General features: G+C 42.5%; 1 long non-coding RNA gene across 1 annotated transcript in view; it reads left to right on the top strand.

Annotated features, from left to right (window-relative positions):
• Positions 1-15,424, top strand: part of LOC139757441 (uncharacterized) — a 49,406-nt gene extending 33,982 nt beyond the window's left edge. Inside the window, exons 3-4 of the long non-coding RNA XR_011714635.1 lie at positions 8,528-8,689; positions 14,175-15,424. This is a non-coding gene — a long non-coding RNA (uncharacterized lncRNA). The remainder of the gene's footprint in view (positions 1-8,527; positions 8,690-14,174) is intronic.
• The last annotated feature ends 11,541 nt before the right edge of the window (positions 15,425-26,965 follow it).

Below are 26,965 nucleotides of genomic sequence, written 5' to 3'. Positions count from 1 at the left end.
CTCTTCTTATCCCCTTCGCTGCCTCGTCAAACAGGGTCTCCCTCTCACACCCTCCATCTCTGACTCTTTACTCCATTCATTGCAAAGTGAATATCCTAGTTTCACCAACATCTTCAGCATTCAGAAATTTTCGACGTGTTCCCTCCATCAGTTCGATACCTACCTAGTCTTGTTGAGATTTTTATATCTATATATATATATCTTTTCCTTTGTCGGTCTACAGTCGTTTTAAGTATCTATCTACTTTCTCATCTAAGTATCTGTGTCAGTCTACCTAAATGCCTATCTATATTTCTAGATTCTCATTTACCTTTTTAACTGTATCGTACAACTCTTTTCATCAGCTTCATTCTTAAACTACAAATTTCATTGCTGATCTTACTTTCAGTCTCATCGACACGGGAGTACCAGAATGGTCCTATCATCTTACAAGTGCCATACACCCACTCAAACCTTACTTATCTAACAAGTGCCATACACCCACTCAAACCTTACTTATCTTACAAGTGCCATACACCCACTCAAACCTTACTTATCTTACGAGTGCCAAACACCCACTTAAACCTTACTTATCTTACAAGTGCCATACACCCACTCAAACCTTACTTATCTTACAAGTGCCAAACACCCACTCAAACCTTACTTATCTTACAAGTGCCATACACCCACTCAAACCTTACGTATCATTATTATCTTTTCATTTAGCTACTCTTGCCAATTCCTATCCACACAAAAGGTAATGGGCTCAAATCTAGCTGTTTGTGGGTATTATATGGTCTATGTAAGTGTGCTTTCCTGTGCACTATGTACGTGTTTATATACCTCCGCGTTTGTACAGTAAGGTTCTGTAAAATGCTAGCTGCTAGTAATGTGTGCCTGATGTGATTTGACCGGTCTAGGCTCTGTTATACTTTGATGGGAGACGAAGGGTATTCGATTACTTGTAATCCAATAGTCAGCTTCATATCAGGAGTGATCCTAGCCTAGCAGTTAGCGTTCCCGACTACCACGCAAAAGGTCTTGGGTTCGAATCCTGGCTCTCGGAAGGTATTATATATATATGGTCTATATATATATATATATATATATATATATATATATATATATATATATATATATATATATATACATACATAGATATATTCTTTCTTTCTTTCAAACTATTCGCTTTTCCCGCGTTAGCGAGGTAGCGTTAAGAACAGTGGACTGGGGCTTTGAGGGAATATCCTCACTTGGCCCCCTTCTCTGTTCCTTCTTTTGGAAAATTAAAAAAAAAGAGAGGGGAGGATTTAAAGCCACCCGCTCTCTCCCCTTTTAGTCGCCTTCTACGACAAGCAGGGAATACGTGGGAAGTATATATATATATATATATGTATATATATATATATATATATATATATATATATATATATATATATATATATATATATATATATATATATATAGGTAATTAGGTACAGTAGGGTTGAGGGTCAAGTCAATTGGGAGGTAAGTTTGAATGGAGAAAAACTTGAGGAAGTAAAGTGTTTTAGATATCTGGGAGTGGATCTGGAAGCGGATGGAACCATGGAAGCGGAAGTGGATCATAGGGTGGGGGAGGGGGCGAAAATCCTGGGAGCCTTGAAGAATGTGTGGAAGTCGAGAACATTATCTCGGAAAGCAAAAATGGGTATGTTTGAAGGAACAGTGGTTCCAACAATGTTGTATGGTTGCGAGGCGTGGGCTATGGATAGAGTTGTGCGCAGGAGGATGGATGTGCTGGAAATGAGATGTTTGAGGACAATGTGTGGTGTGAGGTGGTTTGATCGAGTAAGTAACGTAAGGGTAAGAGAGATGTGTGGAAATAAAAAGAGCGTGGTTGAGAGAGCAGAAGAGGGTGTTTTGAAATGGTTTGGTCACATGGAGAGAATGAGTGAGGAGAGATTGACCAAGAGGATATATGTGTCGGAGGTGGAGGGAACGAGGAGAAGTGGGAGACCAAATTGGAGGTGGAAAGATGGAGTGAAAAAGATTTTGTGTGATCGGGGCCTGAACATGCAGGAGGGTGAAAGGAGGGCAAGGAATAGAGTGAATTGGATCGATGTGGTATACCGGGGTTGACGTGCTGTCAGTGGATTGAATCAGGGCATGTGAAGCGTCTGGGGTAAACCATGGAAAGCTGTGTAGGTATGTATATTTGCGTGTGTGGACGTATGTATATACATGTGTATGGGGGTGGGTTGGGCCATTTCTTTCGTCTGTTTCCTTGCGCTACCTCGCAAACGCGGGAGACAGCGACAAAGCAAAAATATATATATATATATATATATATATATATATATATATATATATATATATATATATATATATATATATATATATATTGGACTGTGTCTGGTTGAGTTACACCACGACTGACAAGTCGTCCATGGGAATGCTGTATCATCATCTTATCTACAAAAGAATGCAGTCTCGTTTAAGACATTCTCGCTTCAAAGGAGTCCACCTTTCCCTTCTACTAAATGTAGCTCAGCCCCAGGAAAAAGCTCCCTGGATAACACCAGGACCCTTTGAGAGAGGAGCCATGGGGTAATAATTGATAAGAAATATTCTTGCTAACGTTTCGCTTACCCACATGAACTTATGAACGTATCAATATATCCTTTCACTTTTCTTTGACCTACAGCTGAAATATTCGGTACAACCAATTTCCGTATGTATCAAAGGCTTATCTTCCAGGATCAACGTCAGATCAGACAATACACACAAAAAAAAAGAAAAAGAATAAAATTCTGTTCTGTAAAAATGTGTCTCGGACGTCTAGGCGAGCGAGGGTGAGTGAACGCGACTCGGAGTTGAAATTGTAACGGTGTTTTCCTTCCATTCGTCGTAGCTGCGGTGGGTGGGGGGTTATCGCTGGCTCAGGGTCTGTATAAATGGAAAATGAATCCGGTGAGCCGAGGAAAGCTTAACCCGCCAGGTTGATGAACCTAATAACGTTACCTCAAGCCACAACCAAACAGCTTATCGTATAGATAAGCTTGTAGCACTCTTGTTGAATCTCAGTAATGAAACAAAAAAGAAAAAGCACTTTGATTGAGATGATGGTCTAAATTAGAAAATGAACTGAATATCGGTAATGGTGTATTAATGAAAATAATCCGTGATTCATACACATTAACAGCACTTGGAGATTTCATATCAAAAGACAATACTGTAAAAAGGAAAGTTGTGGAAAGCTATTTAACTTCAAATTATTTCATGCCTAATGAAATAGTTTGACAAAATAACAGTCCAGTAGGAGTGTAAAGTGACATTATGACGATGTATCAAAAGTTGAATGCGGTAAAATTTTGTAGGTGTTACCGTTGCTGACCTTGGCAGATTCAGGGGTAGCCCGGGGTCGAACCCAAAGGCTCCAATCCAGGTTGCGGTCGTCAGTCCATAGCCAACAAGCAGTTCACCAAGCTGTTCATCTTCCCCTAATGACTGATCGATAATTTGCGTACCTAGCTTAGGCTAGGGTATATATATATATATATATATATATATATATATATATATATATATAACAAGAAGTCACATCAGTGCGAGTGATCTAGTATTTTCTGATAACACGGTAGATTCCCAAGTGCACTTTCGGGTAATGATCACATCGTCAGGGGAAATACAAGATGTACAAGATGTAGAACAGTCAGTTGATATACAAGGAAGAGACGTAGCTAAGACGTCATTGGTAAACAAGCGTTACCGGATGGGGGTGCCCGGGGTCGAAAGGTTCGAGCCTGGCAATATGCCGGTCATAAAATTTTCATTATGTGGATAGGAAAGTTAACTGTTTAAAGATTTTGTCTACGTCAAAGCAATCCCGTTTCTATAGACCTTTAATAACATAAATGTTACATTTTTTTGTGTATTTGATAATAGAAGATTCAATGATATTTCGCGCGGTAAAGGACTTACAGTTAATAAGTGATTTAGCGTTACTCCAGTCATTGCAATGGTCATGATTTCTAACATGATTAAACAAAGCATTTGATTCTTGTCCTGTTCTTATACTACGTTTATGTTGCTGAAGTCTAACATAAAGATCCTTAACAGTCTACCCAACATAAAACATATTACAGCTTTTACAAGGGATTCTGTAAACACATCCCACAGAATTTTCTGGCGAGTTTTTGATTAACATATTCTTTATAGCATTGTTATTAATGAAGGCTACATTTGCAGCAAAGAATTTAAGCAACCTGGGAAGTAATGTAAAATCATCACCAAAAAGAGAAAACTAAAAGATTCTTGGTATTATGGGAAGGTTTGAATTCAACTCTAGGAAATGATTTCTTTGCTATTTTAAGAGATTTATCAATGCAAGATCTAAGATACTTTAACTTGAATCCAATAGAATGTATCTCCACAAACTCATCATCAATTAATTCTCAACTGCATATACGTAATGCCCTAAGGAACATCGACTGGAATGATAATAGTTTAACTCGGTCATGTTGAGATGAGTAAAAAATGAATATAAGAACAAACGTTGGTGGGTTTTCTATATATGTTAAGCCTTAACATGTTTCTATCCCTATGGATCCTGCAATCTGAAAATGGTAAAACAATTATTTTCCACTTCTGCAGTAAATTTGATAGAAGGTTCTAAATTGTTAAGTAAAGGGAGAAATATTTGTAAATTTCTTGTGTGTGTGTGTGTGTGTGTGTGTGTGTGTGTGTGTGTGTGTGTGTGTGTGTACAGTGTTAATGATATGGCTTTGATGATTAGGGCATTCAGTTGCTCGTGGCATCTCAGCTAACGTGAAAAAAAGAAATAAGAAAACTTCCCTGTGTGTTTATATCAACCATCAAACCCCCTTCGCTCAGCGGTTCTTACAGATGGTACACCAGTTACTGAACGTGTCAGCCAGATGGTACAATGGTTACTGATCATGTTAGCCAGATGGTACACCGGTTACTGGACATGTTAGCCAGATGGTACACAGCTTACTGGACATGTTAGCCAAATGGTACACCGCTTCTGGACATGTTAGCCAGCTGGTACACCGATTACATGTTATCCAGATGATACACCGGTTATTGAACATGTTAGCCAGATGGTACACCGGTTATTGAACATGTTAGCCAGATGGTACACCGGTTATTGAAAATGTTAGCCACATGGTACACCGGTTATTGAACATGTTATCCAGATGATACACCGGTTATTGAACATGTTAGCCAGATGGTGCACCGGTTATTGAACATGTTAGCCAGATGGTGCACCGGTTATTGAACATGTTAGCCAGATGGAACAACGGTCACTGGACATATACGTCATCTGGTGTATCAGCTGCCACCAGCCCGACTGTATCCTACTGGTACCATTCGACAGAGCTGGTATACTGATTGCCTGAATAACTCTCCACACATGTGCCTTGCTTGATGATCAAAGCTGTAGTCATTCTTAATGTGACTGAAGCCAGGATCTGAGTAAAGAAAAATGACGAAAGAAAATGAGAGGAAATAACTGAACAGTATGAAAGGAAATAAGAAAATCTTTTGAGGTTGTAAGTCGCATTTGGTCGAAAAGGTATCAAGGGAGAGAAAAGCGTCCCAGAGATTGACGATGCAAGGGAAGAAACAAACATCACAACGTCCCATACTTGAGTTAATAACAATCACACAGTAATCATCCAGTGAAGTGATCTGCCGAGAATGGCTGCTGCCTGGTTCATATACACTTGGCTTGTGTTTTCCAAAAGAGAGAGAGTGCTTTTTCTGGAGTGTTTGGAAAGAGGTTATGGGATATATACATAGGATCATCACAAGGTTAAGCAGAATGTCATGGACTGACGGAATCGACCTAAGTGGGATTAGAGAATACATATATACATTTATTTATATTTATTTATTATACTTTGTCGCTGTCTCCCGCGTTAGCGAGGACGAAAGAATGGCCCAACCCACCCACATACATATGCATATACATACACGTCCACACACGCACATATACATACCTATACATCTCAACGTATACATATATATAGACACAGACATATACATATATACACATGTACATAATTCATACTGTCTGCCCTTATTCATTTCCGTCGCCACCCCGCCACACATAAAATGACACCCCCCCCCCTTCCCCCGCATGTGCGCGAGGTAGCGCTAGGAAAAGACAACAAAGGCCACATTCGTTCTCGCTCAGTCTCAAGCTGTCATGTATAATTCACCGAGACCACAGCTCCCTTTCCACATCCAGGCCCCACAAAACTTTCCATGGTTTACCCCGGACGCTTCACATGCCCTGGTTCAATCCAGGTTCGACTCCGGTATACCACATCGTTCCAATTCACACTATTCCTTGCACATCTTTCACCCTCCTGCATGTTCAGGCCCCGATCACTCAAAATCTTTTTCACTCGATCCTTAACCTTCAATTTGGTCTCCCACTTCTCCTCGTTCCCTCTACCTCTGACACATATATCCTCTTTGTCAATCTTTCCGCACTCATTCTCTCCATGTGACCAAACCATTTCAAAACACCCTCTTCCTCTCTCTCAACCACACTCTTTTTATTTCCACACATGTCTCTTACCCTATCATTACTTACTCGATCAAACCACCGTACACCACATATTGTCCTCAAACATCTCATTTCCAGCACATCCACCCTCCACACGACTCTATCAATAGCCCACGCCTCGCAACCATATAACATTGTTGGAACCACTATTCCTTCAAACAAACCCATTTTTGCTTTCCAAAATAACGTTCTAGACTTCCACACATTCTTCAACGCTCCCAGAACTTTCATCCCCTCTCCCACCCTATGACTCACTTCCACTTCCATGGTTCCATCCGCTGCCAAATCCACCCCCAGCTATCTAAAACACTTCACTTCCTCCAGTTTTTCTCCATTCAAACTTACCTCCCAATTTGACTTGTCTCTCAACCCTACTGTACCGAATAACCTTGCTCTTATTCACAGTTACTCTCAGCTTTCTTCTTTCACACACTTTACCAAACTAAGTCACCAGTTTCTGCAGTTTCTCACCCGAATCAGCCACCAGCGCTGTATCATCAACGAACAACAACTGACTCGCTTCCCAAGCTCTCTCATCCACATCAGACTGCATACTTGCCCCTCTTTCCAAAACCCTTGCATTCACCTCCCTAACAGCCCCATCCATAAACAAATTAAACAACCATGGAGACATCACGCACCCCTGCCATAAACCAACATTCACTGAGAACCAATCACTTTCCTCTCTTCCTACTCGTACACATACCTTACATCCTCGACAAAAACTTTTCACTTCCTCTAGCAACTTGCCTCCTACACCATATATTCTTAATACCTTCCACAGAGTATCCCTATCAATTCTATCATATGCCTTCTCTAGATCCATAAATGCTACATACAAATCCATTCGCTTTTCTAAGTATTTCTCACATACATTCTTCAAAGCAAACACCTGATCCACATATCCTCTACCATTTCTGAAATCACACTGCTCTTCTCCAAGCTGATGCTCTGTACATGCTTTCACTCTGTCAATCAATACCATCCCATACAATTTCCCAGGAATACTCAACAAACTTATACCTCTGCAATTTGAGCACTCACCTTTAACCCCTTTGCCTTTGTACATTCCGCCAATCCTCAGGCACCTCACCATGAGTCATACATACATTAGATATCCTTACCAAGCAGTCAACAACACAGTTAACCCGCTTCTTTGATTAATTCCACTGTAATACCATCCAAACCCGCTGACTTGCCGGCTTTCATCTTCCGCAAAGCTTTTACTACCTCTTCTCTGTTTACCAAATCATTCTCCAAAACCCTCTCACTTCGCACACCACCTCGACCAAAACACCATATATCTGCCACTCTATCATCAAACACATTCAACAAACCTTGAAAATACTCACTCCATCTCCTTCTTACATCACCACTACTTGTTTTTACCTTCCCATTAGCACCATTCACCGATGTTCCCATTTGTTCTCTTGTTTTACGCACTTTATTTACCTCCTTCCAGAGCATCTTTTTATTCTCCCTAAAATCTAATGATACTCTCTCACCCCAACTCTCATTGCCCTTTTTTTTTCACGTCTTGCACCTTTCTCTTGACCTCCTGCCTCTTTCTTTTATACATCTCCCAGTCACTTGCACTATTTCCCTGCAAAAATCGTCCAAATCCCTCTCTTCTCTCTCACTAATAATCTTACTTCTTCATACCACTCACTAGCCTTTCTAATTTGCCCACCCCCCACGCTTCTCATGCCAGAAGCATCTTTTGCGCATCCTTTCCATGTGTCCAAGCCTTTCTAGCACACCCTCCTCAGCTCATCTCTTTCTGTTCTCAATTCCCCATGTATCCCCTTCACTGATCTCCTAGAATCTATTCGATGTTGTTCCTCCTTCCGCACAATTTATCTCGTGTCGCTGTGTGAGACTGGAATGCATTGATAGAAGAAAAAAAGAATATGTCTGCAGGATATGTTTTTATCCTTCACGTTGACTCGTTTTTTCTCCACACAGGCAGAAGAGCCCAGCAGGCACAGCCTCGCAGGGAACGGTCACAGTCTTCTGAGGCAGTCTGGTCCAGACAGCCAGAGAACGTGCAAGAAGCGATGCAGTTTACTGGCCCACTGGAGACCACTCACCTGTTAGTGGAAGCAATCAGGCGTTTTGTAAAGGACGGTGAGTTATTCTGGGTTACTCATGGTCGTAATAGGGCACATAAACACGCCACTGACTGAGGATAAAAATGTCTCAGGACAGACTGAGAAGATTGCTCTCTCCATTGTGTACCAGAGATGATTTAGTATGCCCTATACTAAAGCCAGATCTCTTAACCTATAATAAGTCACAACTTTTGTAGATTATTATATGTTTGAAGGGTATAGTGCGATGACATGCGCGGGAATCATTCTTTTCAGCATAAGATCTCACGTACACGCCCCCAACTGACAGACGTACGAACGCCAGAGAATGGATGAGAGGATACGACCTTACTTCGTCTGTTCGTGGCGGTATCCCGTTAACAATGGAGACGGCGATCAAGTAATACACACACACACACACACACACACACACACACACACACACGTATATATATATATATATATATATATATGTGCTAGACCTACCTTTGGTTTTTGGTTGCACCTCAAATCATCTTCGGTGGCAAGGTTGCAACATTGTCAGTGGGCGAAAAAGACGTACAATGTCGTCGCGGAACTTTTCATTCCAAAGGAGTCCATCAATTTCCTGCTCTTGATTGGAGTGCAGCGTCTTGGGGTTGGTTAAGAAATCAATTACATCCTTTTGTTGCTCCATCATCAATGCCTCCCCTCCATCAATCCAGATGCGTCATGACTGGAAAGGCTTTGATTGTCCAGTCAACACCGAAGTCAACAAATCCATCATCTGGGAGTGAGTGACGGCGCACCGACATCATTTTATCTTCGTTGCTTCGTGTTTGATTGGGTTCACACAGGATATGGAAGATCCAAAAAAAAAAAAACTGTCAAACATATCGTAACATAAAGGTCTTCATCACCGCCCACTTCCCTCGTCAGTGTGATAGATTGTATCTACCACAGATAAAAGAGAGGCAAAAAAACCATCTGTGGGTCTCGTCTTCGCTGATCTTTCCAAGGCTTTCGACCATGTCGACTTTATCATTAATAAAGCCACCAACAGTGGATTGCTTTTTGTCTTGCTCTTGGCTTCGAGACGTCTTCAGTGAGCGACGCCAGGGCATTTGCATGGCAAAACATCGAGTCGTAACTCTTGTCCTTTTCATCTTAGAGCTTCTGGCTCTATGTGTAGACCAGTACAGTCATGTGTACACGAAAACCCATGAATATATAACGTTGATATACATACTGTGTACCAGTGCTAGCGGAAGGTTTTGTGAATCCTGTGTGCTTCTGAAATAACCCCAAGTGCTGTTCGGTACAACGAACGAATACATAAGTGTGTATGGTATACATGAGTATGATATACATAAGTGAGTATGATATACATGAGTATGATATAGATATGTGAGTATGATATACATGAGTATGATATAGATATGTGAGTATGATATACATATGTGAGTATGGTATACATGAGTATGATATACATAAGTGAGTATGATATACATGAGTATGATATAGATATGTGAGGATGATATACATATGTGAGTATGATATGCATAAGTGAGTATGATATACATAAGTGTGTATGATATACATAAATGAGTATGATATATATAAGTATGATATACATGAGTATGATATACATATGTGAGTGTGATATACATAAGTGAGTATGATAGAAGTGTGTACAATATACATAAATGAGTATGATATACAAAAGTGTGTATGATATACATAAGTGTGTATGATATACATAAGTGAGTATGATATAGTTTCTACACGTAAATATTATGATGCTTCAATTAACATAAGGGTAAACGGTTTACGTTCAACATTATAAACGTTTTTGGATAATCTCGTTGAAAGAGATGAGGTCGAATTATCCCTCCATCTTTCTCCCGTCGCTCCTGACGCCCCGTATCACGCGAAAATCATCTCAGTTTTGCCTAGCCACAGCTGGAACTTCTCCAAGCACCACCTGGCAAAATATCTATCCCGGATGTTGAATTGCGCCGTCCGCCGCCCCATATTTAGGTACGACTCAAGACTCAGTAACAATTCATCTGTAGGTGTTGAATACCTTGTGGGTGAGGGGCCGGGGGTGGGTGTGTTTGTGTTCCCAGGTGAATGAGGGGATGTGATGCTGCGTTCAGGGAGAGAGAGAGAGAGAGAGAGAGAGAGAGAGAGAGAGAGAGAGAGAGAGAGAGAGAGAGAGAGAGAGAAATCTTACATATTTTCTACAATAAGGCAGTGCGAGCCGAGTGAGTTACGTGTTGTGGAATACTGTGTGAGTTGGAGTGATTGTGTGCTTGTGGACTGAATGCCAGCAGCTTACGTGTGGGTGAGGGAGTATGATAGGAGAGTAAACCTGGACCACAGGGGTGAAACTTGACAGGCACTGAAGTGTTGGTTTCTTGCACAGCTGTTACTAACCTTCCCCGTATACTTAAAGGTAGAATCTCCTTGGTCGGTGGTTGCTTACCACCTACCAGAGAGAGAGAGAGAGAGAGAGAGAGAGAGAGAGAGAGAGAGAGAGAGAGAGAGAGAGAGAGAGAGAGAGAGAGCATGTCCTTTGTCCTCACTTCTCTTCGCCACTTCACCCCAAGGCTCAACAAAGATGTAACACACGACACTAATTCATAAGGCAATCTAACCACATCCATCAAGACTAACTCATGGCCAACCTTACACACACGTGCACATACTCAGAACTCACATGATTTCGAACTCAGGTTTCTCCTGTCGAAAACCCCACGAAGCATCCCAAGGTAGTTCGATCCTACATAGGCTACCACGTACTGAGACGATTCCCCGGTATCACTATTACTAGATCCAGGCTATTATCTTGGCCAGTTTCAGGTCAGTGATTGCCATCATGGCTCCCACAACAAACACATGCAACAACACTCCCTCCCTCAATTATAGAACAATCAGCAAACCTTGGAACGGGTCGTTACATTCATATTCAGACTACACCTGACAGGTAATGGCCTCGTTCTACATAAAGGATCTAGTTTCCGCCCGCTCTACCCGGGCCAGACTCATCATTATCACCAACTATTACACCACCACGAAATGCACTCATGACAAGACTCCTTCCTCACCTAAGACGTAGCGAAGACCTATACGATATGGTTAGAGAATTGGAACTACGAGCTAAGTATTAAGTTTAAGCTTCCCTCCTCCCACACTGACACTGTGCCCAGCTTCCAGACCATAGCGCACGATAGGCAAGACAATCAACAACGTCCACAAAAGACATCTTCACCTTGGGTGCAAACGAACCTCGAACTTCCATGATGGCCACAAACCCCATAGAACAGCGACATTCCTAACCCCCTGGACGATAAGTCCATGACACTATACTGCGGTGCCTACGCTGTTAGTGCGTGGTATATGGACGTAATAACACCTTCCTCACAAAACGAGTTGAAGAGGAGCCGAAATGGACGATAAAATCGAGTATCGCAAAGTCCTGCATGTCGTACTTCAAACGCTTGCTGTAGACATGCTATATAGACCATATCCTTTCGCACGCAGGTGTGTCTTGTCCCTTCTCGAATGCTGTGTTTGGCCTGCATCATGATACTGCACCGCAAAAACCACCACATACAATCCAAGGCAGCTGTTCAGCATGTGGAGCTTGTTGGACTGTACAAATTCAAAGATACAACTGAGGAAAATGATGTACCAGTATAAAGGGATCAATAGATTGCGGTTCATATACGCATCCACTACATTAGAGTTCGCCTCAAAACCTAACATCCAGGCAGAATGTTCAAAGCAAAGCACTTCGATGGCTATACAACACCAAAGGGTCTGATTCCGTCAGGACTGCAGGTCCTCACGAGAGAGAGCATCCAGGTGCTAACTGTCTATAGATGACGGCATCGTATCAGACACATTGAACCATTTGAACTCGCTCATGACTCCTGGGAGAGAGCCTTTCGAAAAGCTCTTCGTGTCAGGTCACCAAGATAACGTTAAGGATCCTTCTCCTGCGAACTCTAGTTCGCTATACCACTAGCAGTGTTGGTCAGCATGCGGAGCGTCAAGCACACTCGCCTACTCCTTTGACAAAGCCAATAAATCATGTGTTAATCATGTCTACACGAGCGGGCCTGATCGGCGGGTTTGCCTGTTAACGGGCAAATTCTGGCGGGCCTGCCCGTGAATGTTGTCTACACGACCGAAGTGATGAACAGCCGGGCCTGCCCGACGATGTTGCCAGTAGCGGGTGGAGTGCGGTACGAGAACCATGGTGCCTAGCATGGTCAAGAAAAAGATTTTGTGCTCTATGATAATAGCTTTGTGTCTCAAGAGGAAAAAGAAGAAAAGGATATGGTGTAAAGATTGGTTAAAGAAAAGAAGCATGTTTGGAAGCACTGCAACATTACTTCATGAACTACAAAGTAGTGAGGAACACGACTTAAGAAATTACCTGAGGATGAGTGTAAGCACTTTTTACATCTTGTTATCAAAGGTGGAGCCATACATAATGAAGAAAGACACAGTTATGAGAAACAGCATTACAGCAGAAACTCGTCTGGAAGCAACTCTGCGATTTTTAGCAAGTGGGTCTACTAATTCAGCTTCACATTCCATAAATATGGATTCTTACGATAAAGGTCAATCAAAGTACTAGTAAGTGCTTTAGACCAAAAATTGTTGGTGGCTCACTAGAGTTATCCTGGGCTGCCATCGTTAAATGTTCACTGTGCTAGCTACTATGCCGTGGGATGTGGGATGAAGGCCCGCTGTGGGTTCACGATATTATCTCGCGTCTGGCAGGGTAGAAATTCCAGCTACCGGGCACCAGCTCAGTGATTTCGCTCGGCGGGTTTTCGGGCAATTTGATCGTTTGCCCGTCAAATATGCCCGTTAACGGGCAAGCCCGCCGATCAGGCCCGCTCGTGTAGACAGGCCTTTAGGTGGGTCAAGCCTCACTTCCTTTCTGTGAACAACCAGGACTTTACTGGAGCTCAGGCCTCCACATGTCTCCATACTTTTTCCCAGTCCTTCTCGCCTCCCTAAAGCCGACTCATTACACTTGTCAACACAACACCGGCTACGCCTGTCAGCCCATCTCTTGGATACATCTGTCAACTCAGTTTCTAGCTACACTTGTCAGTGAAGCTCCTGCCAATGGCTACAACTCATATCTGATTCCATAAGTCTTTAGCTAAGACGTCAAGCAGTGTCTGTTAATGGACAGTTAGTTCTTTCCCGCAGTAGTGACTGTAAGGAGCAGCTTAACACTAGAACAGTGAGGAGGGAGGTGTGACAGATGCTACCAATTCAGTGCAGTGACCATAGAGACATACGTTACCTGAAAGAAATGGTAAAACACTGAGTTCTGGAAAGATAGACCAGCTGATCACCCAACCTCGGCACAGGTGTGGAATTCCCTATCTTCTTTCGTCTTTTCCTACAACTCTCATCTTCAAGAGTCAGGTCTAAAACCACACCTGATGAACTCAGATTAACTTCTGCAGTCTAAATCTCATACTCTTTTTTTTTTCTTTCACCCGAGACAGCCATGACTGGGGCTTGCAGAGAAGACAAAGCGCAGCAACGCATTCGAGGACTGGAGAACCCACTCCCCACAGTTCCCAGCAGTTAATGCACGAGAGGTGGTAATAGATTGACCCTCTCTATCATGGCAGTGAAAGTGTTCCAAGCTGTAGCTAGAAGAGCCACACCACCGACGCTTACTGGTACACAACAAACTGGAGTCGTTCTTTCGGGCGTAAGGGTCATCAACAAGACAAATACCATTCATGAAAAAGTTAACCAACTGGATACGTATTTCGCAGGCAAGACGCACGTTCTAGACCCAGGAGGATGGACGCAAGTGATGCCGGCACTTTCCCACGTCATACCTGACGGTAGAGTCTGTTGAGGAATCGCAACGCATCGCCATCTAATACTGCCAGACAGATTGGAGTCGAAGTGGTGGTGTAAAGGGGGTTTGGTTAATTCACCAACGTCCTTCACTCTTTTCCATGACTTCCTGGTTCAGGAGAGAGATTGAGCAGATACTGGCAGAACTTTTTGCCTATGTCCTTCAGTTCAACCATCGATAACACGTCGCAGGATAGCATCTCTAAGAGAATCCTAAAGTTCTATGATGTGAATCTGAATGAGAGACGCTGTCCATCCAGAAGGGGGTTAAGGCACCTGTTTTTATTTTGACTGACATTTCTTACTTGCATCAAGATCATCCCAGAATCATCTAATCTCATATCAGTGGGCATTTGTTAGTGCCTTGGACTTTGTGCGGAACACAAGACTGGTCAAAAAGAGGTTCAGATTCTTTTCAACAACGGAATCAATATGTACGTTATATATATATATATATATATATATATATATATATATATATATAGCTATCGTAATTGATGATGCTCCCAGGGTAATCCTCCATGGATTAGTATCAATAAGCCTCAGAATAGGTACTAATATGCCTGTAGGTAGTATTCTAGATCCTTTGTTGTTGAGAGTCTAAGCCGCCTGTTATAGAACCAAAAACCTGATATGTTCTCTTAGGCGGCCGAGTGTAATCTGACCTTTTCTACTGAAAAAAAAGAATATCTTTTTGCTAGACATCGTCAACCAGTCTCCTTACGTATACTATTCTGAGGCAGGCTTACCAATAACACGCAGATTATAATGATCACAAGGTGGTACAGTGTACAGTGGAAGCCTCAGTCACAAATGAGTGAACGAGGAGTTAGAGAAGGGCAGAATTTCAACACCGACATGAATGATACAGAACTTTGATGGTACATAACAAACCAGTTGCTTTTAGGATTGTGTTAGATACCTCCGTTGTATGACTGTTAGCGTTCCTGCCATGATGCATTCACGGGCAGAGACAAGCGCATTGGTTGGAATCCTGGTTGCGTCACTCGGTCCGCAGTCAACCCAAATGTCAATCTATCTTCAGGGGTTGGTAGATGTCGCTGTCTCCCGCGTAAGCGAGGTAGCGCAGGGAAACAGACGAAAGTATGGCCCAACCCACCCACATACACATGTATATACATACACGTCCACACACGCACATATACATATATATACATACGCAAACTTATACATATACACACATGTACATACTCATACTTGCTGCTTTCATCCATTCCCGTCGCTACCCCGTCACACATGAAATGGACCCCCCTCCCCTCGCGTGCGCGCGAGGTAACGCTGGGGAAAAGACAACAAAGGTCACATTCGTTCACGCTCAGTCTCTAGCTGTCATGTGTAATGCACCGAAACCACAGCTCCTTTTCCACATCTAGGCCCTACAAAACCTTCCATGGTTTACCCCAGACGCTTCACATGCCCTGGTTCAATCCACTGACAGCACGTCGACCCCGGTATACCACATTGTTCCAATCCACTCTATTCCTTGCACGCCTTACACCCTCCTGTATGTTCAGGCCCCGATCGCTCAAAATCTTTTTCACTCCATCCTTCCACCTCCAATTTGGTCTCCCACTTCTCCTCGTTCCCTCCACCTTCTGACACATATATCCTCTTTGTCAATTTTTTCTCACTCATTCCCTCCATGTGACCAAACCATTTCAATACACCCGCTTCTGCTCTCTCAACCACACTCTTTTCATTACCACACATCTCTCTTACCCTTTCTTTACACACTCGATTAATCCACCTCACACCACATACTGTCCTCAAGCACTTCCTTTCCAACACATCAACCCTCCTCCACAGCACACTATCTATAGCCTACGCCTCGCAACCATATAACATTGTTGAAACCATATTCCTTCAAACATACCCAGTTTTGCTCTCCGAGATAACGTTCTCGCCTTCCACACATTCTTCAACGCTCCCAGAACCTTCGCCCCCTCCCACACCCTGTGACTCACTTCCGCTTCCATGGTTCCATGGACTTGTCCCTCAATCCTACTGAACCAAATAACCTTGCTCTTATTCACATTTACTCTCAGCTTTCTTCTTTCACACACTTTACTAAACTCAGTCACCAGCTTCTGCAGTTTCTCACCCGAATCAACCACCAGCGAACAACAACTGACTCACTTCCCAAGCTCTCTCATCCACAACAGACTGCATACTCTCTCCAAAAACCCTTGCATTCGCCTCCATAACAACCTCATCCGTAAACAAACTAAACAACCATGGAGACATCGCGCACTCCTGCCGTAAACCGACATTCACTGGGAACCACTTTCATCTCTTCCTACTCGTACGCATGCCATACATCCTTGATAAAAACTTTTCACTTTTTCTAGCAACTTACCTCCCACACCATATACTCTTAATACCTTCCACAGAGCATCGCTATCAACTCCAGATCCATAAGTGCTATTTACAAATCCATTTGTTTTTCTAAGTACTTCTCACATACATTCTTCATAGGAAACACCTGATCCACACATCCTCTACCACTTCTGAAACCACACTGCTCTTCCCCAATCTGATGCTCCGTACATGCCTTCACCCTCTCAATAAATACCCTCCCATATAATTTCCCTGGAATACTCAACAAACTTATACCTCTGTAATTTGAACACTCACTTTTATCCCTTTTGCCTTTGTACAGTGGCACTATGCATGCCTTCCGCCAATCCTCAGGCACTTCACCATGAACCATACATACATTGAATATCCTCACCAATCAGTCAACAACACAGTCACCCCCTTTTTTAATAGATTCCACTGCAATACCATCCAAACCCGCCGCCTTGCTGGCTTTCATCTTCCGCAAAGCTTTTACTACCTCTTCTTTGTTTACCAAGCCATTATCTCTCACCTACTCACTTCGCACAACACCTCGACCAAAGCACCCTATATCTGCCACTTTATCATCAAACACATTCAACAAACCTTCAAAGTACTCACTCCATCTTCTCACGTCACCACTATTTTTTATTACCTCCCCATTAGCCCCCTTCACCAATGTTCCCACTTGTTCTCTTGTCTTACGCACTTTATTTACCTTATTCCAAAACATCTTTTTATTATCCCTAAAATTAAATGATACTCTCTTACTCCAACTCTGATTTGCCATCTTTCTCACCTCTTGCACCTTTCTCTTGACCTCCTGCATCTTTCTTTTATACATCTCCTAGTAATTTGCACTATTTCCCTGCAAAAATGGTCCAAATGCTTCTCTCTCTTCTCTTTCACTAACAATCTTGCTTCTTCAAACAAATTCGCGATTTCCCACATCAGCTAGGTAGCGTTAATGAGATGATCTACATTAGGGCCACGGTTCGTTGTGCCGTCTCAACTTACATAATAAGAAAGAACAGTAAAGCCCTTTACGATACCAGAGTCAGCATAGAGCTACATATGTTCAGTGAATTAAAAGTGATTAGCCAACATGTTACAGAGCCATATCAACTTGCTTTGAGGAAACGTAAGGCCTTTATCAGTTAAGCTTCATAGTATGTTAATACGCGAAGACACTTTTCTAATTAGAGAGAGAAAAAATTATGTCTCTACCATCAAATGTCACACTAGATGCAACAAGGTTAGATATGTTTGTTGTAGGTAATGATCATTGTATCATTTCCCAAAACACGATTCATGTAAACGTCTTCAATCACCAAATGATTGTTTTGAAAATATGTATAAATCTGTTCAGTTAGGATATCCTCCCAATAATGGTAGTGTTTGTATAAATTCAACATACCTGTAAACGTTATCATAGAGCGTTGCCTGGCGGTTTAGCCTAGAAGTTCACGATCAAAACCTTTTAATTTTGTCTCCCGACCTAATTCATCCATATTGCTCTTTCGCTCCCCATCATTTCCACTTTGATCTACACTTGGTTTTCTTCTTCAACTTCCAGTTTGGTCTTAGGGGACGACTGGACCAGCGATCACAGCTGAGTTCCATCTTATCATCAAATACATCAGGTTCTGGTGATAATGCTAGTGATGACATACTGGACCTTCCTGGTGATGTATGTTTCCCTATAACTCGATATCGGAAAATACATCAGTGGAATATATTAAGGAAATATTCACGAAAAAGAAAATCTCAGGACTTTAATTTTCTTTTTTTAATTTCTCTTGCGGTCAGTTTTATTCTAAGTTTTAGGTACTTCTTTATACCACAAGTTAGGTTTAAATTGGTTTCGAGTTATGATGACCAAAGGTATATATATATATTGTGGATACTGTCAGTGTTTATATAGACTGCTGCTAATAACGATCAGATGTTTAATACTAAGAGGTGGAAGAAATTTCCTATGAGGTAATTGAAGTGAACAGAAGTTTGAAAGCTTTTGTGTGAACGAAAAGTGCGGAAAGAATGAACAGATACAGAACTGTTATTTCTTATCTCATAGAACTTTTTTCCCCCTCTTGTGCCAGAGCATTGCATGATCAGTTTTGTATTTGCTGGTTAAGATGGAGTAACTTTTGTCGGGAGACAGAAAGAAAAGTTGTAGTGTAGATGAATTACAAGAACCATGATACGTGAAACTGTAAGAAGCAGATTTGCCCCCCACCCACCCTCGTCTTTTAGCTCCTGCAGGGATTAGGGTAACGCTGACCACTTGGTCATAGACGTTTGGACTTGGACTACCACTGAGAAGAAACTTGGACAATGTATCCCTTGCCGAGCTTCGTCGGAGAAAAGCGGAATAGCATTGTCCAGTGGTGTAACCAACTAACCCTGCCATTTTACCCCCTTACATCTTCCATACTGCCGGTACAGCCTTCCCTCTCAAAATGAAGATATTTTTCTGGAACTATACCACGGCAACAACTGGCAATTTCTATCCTTCTAAGGAAATGGACACATCATTGGTAATTCTGTATAGGGGTTCGTCATCATGCTTCTTGCACTTTCCCGGCGAATCTATAGATCGAAGACAAGACCGCCTTTTTATAGCACTGTTTTTTGGGTCGGGGTGCTCGAAGTGGGTTGGAGACACATGAAAATATTTACACGTGTTGACTGTGTGGAATTACCAATTTGGGATTGCCTATTTGTATTAAACAGGGAGAGAGTTCTACATTCGTGGGACTCACTTTCTTACACATTCCCACAACTTTTCCTGCAGCAGCTGTGCCACTCTCTCATCTGCTTTCGCTCTCACAATAACCCCAGACTTTACCCCGAAGGACGCTTCCATTTCAGAATTGTTTCCCTCAGAGCCAGAACATCTTGATTCCTTCTCTCACCTCTTCTCCTGGTTACATCTACGCACATTTAAGCACCCCAGCTTAAGCCTTCGGGGAGGATGAGTACTCCCTGCTTAGCTCCTGCTGTTTCAAATTTTAGAAAGTGAAATATAAAGAGGAGAGGGTTCTCCATCCCCCATCTTCTTCCACCTCTTTCCTCTTCTTCGACACGCAAGAGATATGAGTGTCGTAGTTTCCCTCGCCTATCCTCTGGAGTAGAAAATATCAAGTTTGATTCATTCTTTTGTAAAAGATAAATAGAATTTCAAAGCATTTCAAGTAATTTGTAAATTCGGATAAATTATCGCTGTTTTTTTCTTCTTGCGTGTTGAGCTAATTGTGATAGCATTTTTGCTCAGTTTGATTCATGAATCTCTTTCTTTCTTTAGGTACAAGTGTACAAGTGAGCGTGGGACTTTTCGACTGGGTATTTCTAGTTTTTTCCTTGGTTCAAATACGTGTTTTTTCCCTTTTTCATCCCTAATTTTTTTTGTTGTTGTTTGTACACTTCATGAGAGCCTGTGGCCTGGTACATATTTCGATACAGGATGGCGCACACCTGAGGTTATTGCTGAGGTAAAAAATTCAACCATCCAATGATACGAAGTGATATCAGAGAGACGTGTATTCACAATGGAGAGGTACCCTCGGACGACTTGCAAGAACTGATAGAGGGTGGAGGGCACATGAAAGGGCAGCAAAGAGGACTCCTGAACTCAGTTCGTGGTAGACATTACAATGAACACGTAGTGGTTGTGTGGAGGAGGCTCTATAAGCCCGCTGGTCTAAAAGGGTACAAGAAAGTGAATCATAACATTACATGATGTTATAGGAGGGACTTTCAGCCGACTTTTTAGTACGAATATAGAACGACTGATGTATTGATTTCACTGTCACCCTTTCAGTATTGATATAGCGGGAGATGTACTAGTAGTGGATGGTGTTTACCAACTGGACCATCTGTAGGAGTGACACAAGGAGAAATTAACATGTAGTGGAGGTGACTCCCAGTATATAGGCGATATAAGAACGGTGGTGATACAGACTGACGCAAACATGTAGTGGTACTGGAGTGAGAAATTCATAACCGACTCGTCAGTGAACATGATAAAGGGTGAAAAAAAAAAAAAATGTAGTGGTATTGGAGAGAAGTTCCATCCCTCCCATCACAAACGTAGTGGAGCAAACATGTCGTGGTAGTAGAATGGGTCACTCCCTCTGGACTCGTCACCAGAGATGAGTGTGTATGCCAAGTGCTCCTCTTCCCTCACCAGCGTCAATTTAATACCGTTTGTGTTGGGGCGCCACACACACACACACACACACACATACACACACTCACACTCTAAAATACTCTCGCACTCTCTTGTCACTCAATATTCCGAGTGCGTTCTTTTTCTTTGTCCACTGTAGGCAAAGGGGGAGTGATTTCATTCTTCCCCACTTTTTTTTTCTAACAGGACTGAACACCCGAGAAAGATTGTATTTTGATAGTATGGAATTGAGGGAGAGAGAGAGAGAGAGAGAGAGAGAGAGAGAGAGAGAGAGAGAGAGAGAGAGAGAGAGAGAGAGACGGTGAGGAGAAAGTGGTAGAGAGCAATAGAGAGAGAGAGAGAGAGAGAGAGAGAGAGAGAGAGAGAGAGAGAGAGAGAGAGAGAGAGAGAGAGAGAGAGAGAGAGAGAGAGAGAGAGAGAGAGAGAGCGTTATACAGAGGCAGTGTCATAGAAAAGAGTTTAATGAGACAAACGTATGTATGTCATAAGTCTCTTGATGAAACTTATCGTAAAGCTTGACATTGACCATACGAAGTGAATAACAGACCCTTGACATTATATGTATATATATATTTTTTTTTTGCTTTCTCGCTGTCTCCCGCGTTTGCGAGGGAGCGCAAGGAAACAGACGAAAGAAATGGCCCAACCCACCCCCATACACATGTATATACATACGTCCACACACGCAAATATACATACCTACACAGCTTTCCATGGTTTACCCCAGACGCTTCACATGCCCTGATTCAATCCACTGACAGCACGTCAACCCCGGTATACCACATCGATCCAATTCACTCTATTCCTTGCCCTCGTTTCACCCTCCTGCATGTTCAGGCCCCGATCACACAAAATCTTTTTCACTCAATCTTTCCACCTCCAATTTGGTCTCCCACTTCTCCTCGTTCCCTCCACCTCCGACACATATATCCTCTTGGTCAATCTTTCCTCACTCATTCTCTCCATGTGCCCAAAACATTTCAAAACACCCTCTTCTGCTCTCTCAACCACGCTCTTTTTATTTCCACACATTTCTCTTACCCTTACGTTACTTACTCGATCAAACCACCTCACACCTCACATTGTCCTCAAAACATCTCATTTCTAGCACATCCATCCTCCTGCGCACGACTCTATCCATAGCCCACGCCTCGCAACCATACAACATTGTTGGAACCACTATTCCTTCAAACATACCCATATATATATATATATATATATATATATATATATATATATATATATATATATATATATATATATATATAATCATACAAACCTTCAACAGCCAGGATCGAACCCGGGACCCCTGTGCAACAGGTGGGAGTGCTACCGCTAGGCTATGATCGCCCCTGGCTGTGTGAGCCTGATGGGAAATGACCGGTGTAGACCCCGTTGCTCACCAACGTGAGACGAAGGGTATTCGAGTACATAGTATTCGAATAGTCATTTCCCTATTAGGGGCGATCATAGCCTGGCGGTAGCGCTCCCGCCTGTTGCACAGGGGTCCCGGCTTCGATTCTGGCTGTTAGAGGTTTGTATGTTCTGTGAATGTGCGCGTTTATATGCACTTTGTCCGTATATATATATATATATATATATATATATATATATATATATATATATATATATATATATATATATATATATATATATATATATATGTATATTATCTTTTATTATACTCAATCGCCGTCTCCCGCTCAACGAGGTAGCGCAAGGAAACAGACAAGAAATGGCCCAACCTATCCACATACACATGTATATACATAAACGCCCATACATGCATATATATTTACATATACATTTCAACGTATACCCACATATACATTCACAGGTATATACATGTATACACATATACATATTCATACTTGCTGCCTTCATCCATTTTCGCTGAGTGGCCTTTGAGGCGAAAACCATTACATATTTGGGCAACTGTATATAATGAACTATAAAGGGCTTCAAAAATTTCGCTGAAAAAAACTAAAGAAGAACATTATTACTACTGATTAACAAGGTTGTTCAGTAATGACTCTAGTGGGTGGGGTGCGTGGGTCCATAATCATTTAAAAGCATTTTCGTCCCACATAACAAAACAGTTTTTTCATTTTTTAACAAATATAAGTTTCAGGTCACGTGTGGCCCCCCAAACTAGTACAGTAAAAATTGTGAAAAAGACTTCAAATCCAGAGTATGATATGATATGCTCGTGAAAATACTAAACCTAACAATGTGTTTTGTGATTACTATTTGTATGACATAGAAAGTTTTACACTCGTGGTGCCCCGTCTCTTAACCTTGTATATATATATATATATATATATATATATATATATATATATATATATATATATATATATATATAAATCATGTCTTAGCTTTCATGGTTGTTCATATACACGCTCACCCAGCCTAGACCACGTGTGTACGCATATATATATATATATATATATATATATATATATATATATATATATATATATATATATATATATATATATATATATATATATCCCTGGGGATAGGGGAGAAAGAATACTTCCCACGTATTCCCTGCGTGTCGTAGAAGGCGACTAAAAGGGGAGGGAGCGGGGGGCTGGAAATCCTTCCCTCTCGTTTTTTTTTTTTTTTTTTTTTCCAAAAGAAGGAACAGAGAATTGGGCCAGGTGAGGGTATTCCCTCAAAGGCCCAGTCCTCTGTTCTTAACGCTACCTCGCTAATGCGGGAAATGGCGAATAGTTTAAAAAAAAAAAAATATATATATATATATATATATATATATATATATGTATATATATAATATATATATATATATATATATATATATATATATATATATATATATATATATATATATATATATATATATACTCATCGACTGAGGAGAGTGAACAGTTGGGTTGACTGTGGTCCGGCTGCCGCGACCAGGATTCGAACCAGTACAGACTCGTGACCAGCTGTCCAGTGAATGCGTCACAGTCAGCAACGCTAACCGTTACACCATCACACAGAAGGTAACCTTCTGTAGCCGGGACGTACCTTAAGGAAAGTCACGCAGGTGAAGGGCACTTCATAAGCGACAAGAACAGAGGGGGAAAAAAGAGGGGGAAATTGCGATAGAAAATACCGTAAATAGACTTGCAAAAGCGAGCTGAAGGATTGCATGTGGGAGAGGGACGTGATTATGCCTTAGCACGAAGCATATGGCAATTACTGGGTCTGGGGGGAAGGTTATGTACTGAGAACAACACTGCTAACCAGCAGGAGACTGTGTACCAGATGTAGATATACGAGGTGTTGGAATCTTTGACAATAATCTTCCTAGAGTAGTTGAAAGTAGTACTGTAGATACGTCTAGGAAGAGACTAGATAATTATTTCGCTTTGGATCCACAACTTAACATTATTTCCGCCTCCTTATCGATAGGAGAAGTTATAGCACTTTTCTGTGTTGTATATATCCATGTTTCTCTACTTTTACCACACTGGTCTATGAGTTTCATATCTCTTACTTTGTTACAAAGAGCCTCGATGGAACCCATTTATTTGTGACTGTTTGAACTCCTACGTCTTCCTTTGTACGTGGACCAATACGTACGTTGGTGTCTTTCACAGTGGCTCGTCCATCGTCTTAACACCCAGTCGCCACCACTATTGATGATATTCCTAGTGTCACGACGAGGTTCGGTTGCTCTGTCTCACTGCAGTGGTCGACCCTGACCTCCTCTTGGCTTATTCCAGATCTGTCTAGGCCACTGAGTCGTCTGGTTACGTCGCCTGCCGCGCATTAGGTGTTATTCCCAGGGGCTTCTGATGGAGTCGCCTGCAGGAGCTATATTGTTTCCCCCATGGTTGCGGCAGGTGAGGCTGTGGTGTGGGTCAAGTGTACGCGCAGATAGTGGACCGGTGTCAGGTGGATGTGATGGTTGGTAGGTGGATGTGGTGTCAGGTGGATGTGGTGGTTGTTAGGTGGATGGATGTGGTGTCAGGTGGATGTGGTGTCATGTGGATGTGGTGGTTGGTAGGCGGATGTGGGTGTTAGGTAGATGTGGTGGGTGGTACGTGGATATGGTGTTGGGTGGATGTGGTGGTAGGTGGATGGATGTGGTGTTAGGAGGACGTGGCGGTAGTGGATGTGTCGGTAGGCGGATGTGGTGTTCGGTGGACGTGGGGGGTAGGTGGGTGGCGTTGTGAGGAGGAAGATATGTTGGCAGCTGCTGAGTTTTGTAAAGCAGATGTATCGGTATGTGGGGAATAGGAAGGTTTGTCGACAAGTGGTGGGGATTGTAAGGCGGGCTGGGTGGTAGGGAGGTCTGTATTTCGAGAGAAGATTGTGTTGGAGAGTAGTGTGCATGGTGTGAGGGAGGGAACCGTTCCTGGGTATTATGAGGACGGTGATGTAGTATGTATATGAGGCGTGAGGCATGAATGTTTGCAGAACATGCAGTGAGGTAATGGTTATGGAACATATGACAGTGTTTGTAAGGTAGGGATTCGGTAAGTTGGTGGACACGGGCATAAGAGATGTGTTGCAGGGTAAGGATTGCTTTAAGGCAGATATGTTCGTGAGGAGGTGAATGTTGAGGCAAGTATTTTGACGCTTGGCGAATGTTGTGAGTCACTGCTCGTGGCTGGTGATGGTTTCTGTGAATCAGGCTCTGTGATGGGCGATGGTCATTCTGAAGTAAGTATGTTGGGCGTCCAGTAAGTGTTCCTAGTAAGGTGTGTTGGCAGATGGAATACAGTGTGAAACAGATGCGTTGGTAGATGGTGGGTGTTGTGAGGGCAGAGTATAGATGGTGGGTGTTGTGAGGCAGAGTATAAATGGTGGATGTTGTGAGGCAGAGTATAAATGGTGGGTGTTGTGAGGCAGAGTATAGATGGTGGGTGTTGTGAGGCAGAGTATAGATGGTGGGTGTTGTGAGGGCAGAGTAGATGTGGATGTTGTAAGGCAGAGTAGATGGTGGGTGTTGTGAGTGCAGAGTAGATGATGGGTGTTGTGAGTGCAGAGTAGATGGTGGGTGTTGTGAGGTAGAGTAGATGATGGGTGTTGTGAGTGCAGAGTAGATGGTGGGTGTTGTGAGGCAGAGTATAGATGGTAGGCGTTGTTAGGCAGAGTATAGATGGTGGTTGTTGTGAGGCAGAGTAGATGATGGGTGTTGAGTGCAGAGTAGATGGTGGGTGTTGTGAGGAAGAGTATAGATGGTGGGTGTGTGAGGCAGAGTATAGATGGTGGGTGTTGTGAGGCAGAGTATAGATGGTGGGTGTTGTGAGGCAGGAGTATAGAGGGGGTGTTGTGAGGCAGAGTAGATGTGGGTGTTGTGAGGCAGAGTATAGATGGTGGGTGTTGTGAGGGCAGAGTAGATGGTGGGTGTTGTGAGTGCAGAGTAGATGGTGGGTGTTGTGAGGCAGAGTATAGATGGTGGGTGTTGTGAGGCAGGGTATAGATGGTGGGCGTTGTGAGGCAGAGTATAGATGGTGGGTGTTGTGAGGCAGAGTATAGATGGTGGGTGTTGTGAGGCAGATGCATTGAAATGCGACGAATAGAGCTGTAGGAAAGGTTGTAGTTATCTCCATCCAAGTATTGTGGAAGGTAGCGGGTACTGAGAGGACATTTCTGGAATGTGGTAGATATGACGGCAGCTGGTAGGCGTTGCGAAGTAGAGATAATGGTGTCAGTGTGTGTGTGTGTGTGTGTGTGTGTGTACCTAGGTGTACCTATCCCAGAATGTTGGCAAGTAGTAGGTGTTGTGAGGCGTTTGGAGGAGGTGAGATGGCAGGTGAGTTATCCAGGTATGACGGTGGTCAGGTGGAGCAGAAGGTAGGTAGCATGTTGCGCCGCCGGCTGCCTGGATCAATACGGTGGCTCGTCACC

The sequence above is a fragment of the Panulirus ornatus genome, chromosome 26 (genome assembly GCF_036320965.1).
Source record: "Panulirus ornatus isolate Po-2019 chromosome 26, ASM3632096v1, whole genome shotgun sequence".
Taxonomy (NCBI): Eukaryota; Metazoa; Arthropoda; class Malacostraca; order Decapoda; family Palinuridae; genus Panulirus; species Panulirus ornatus.
The sequence above is the reverse complement of the archived record's forward strand: the minus strand, read 5'-3'. Positions and strand labels throughout refer to the sequence as shown.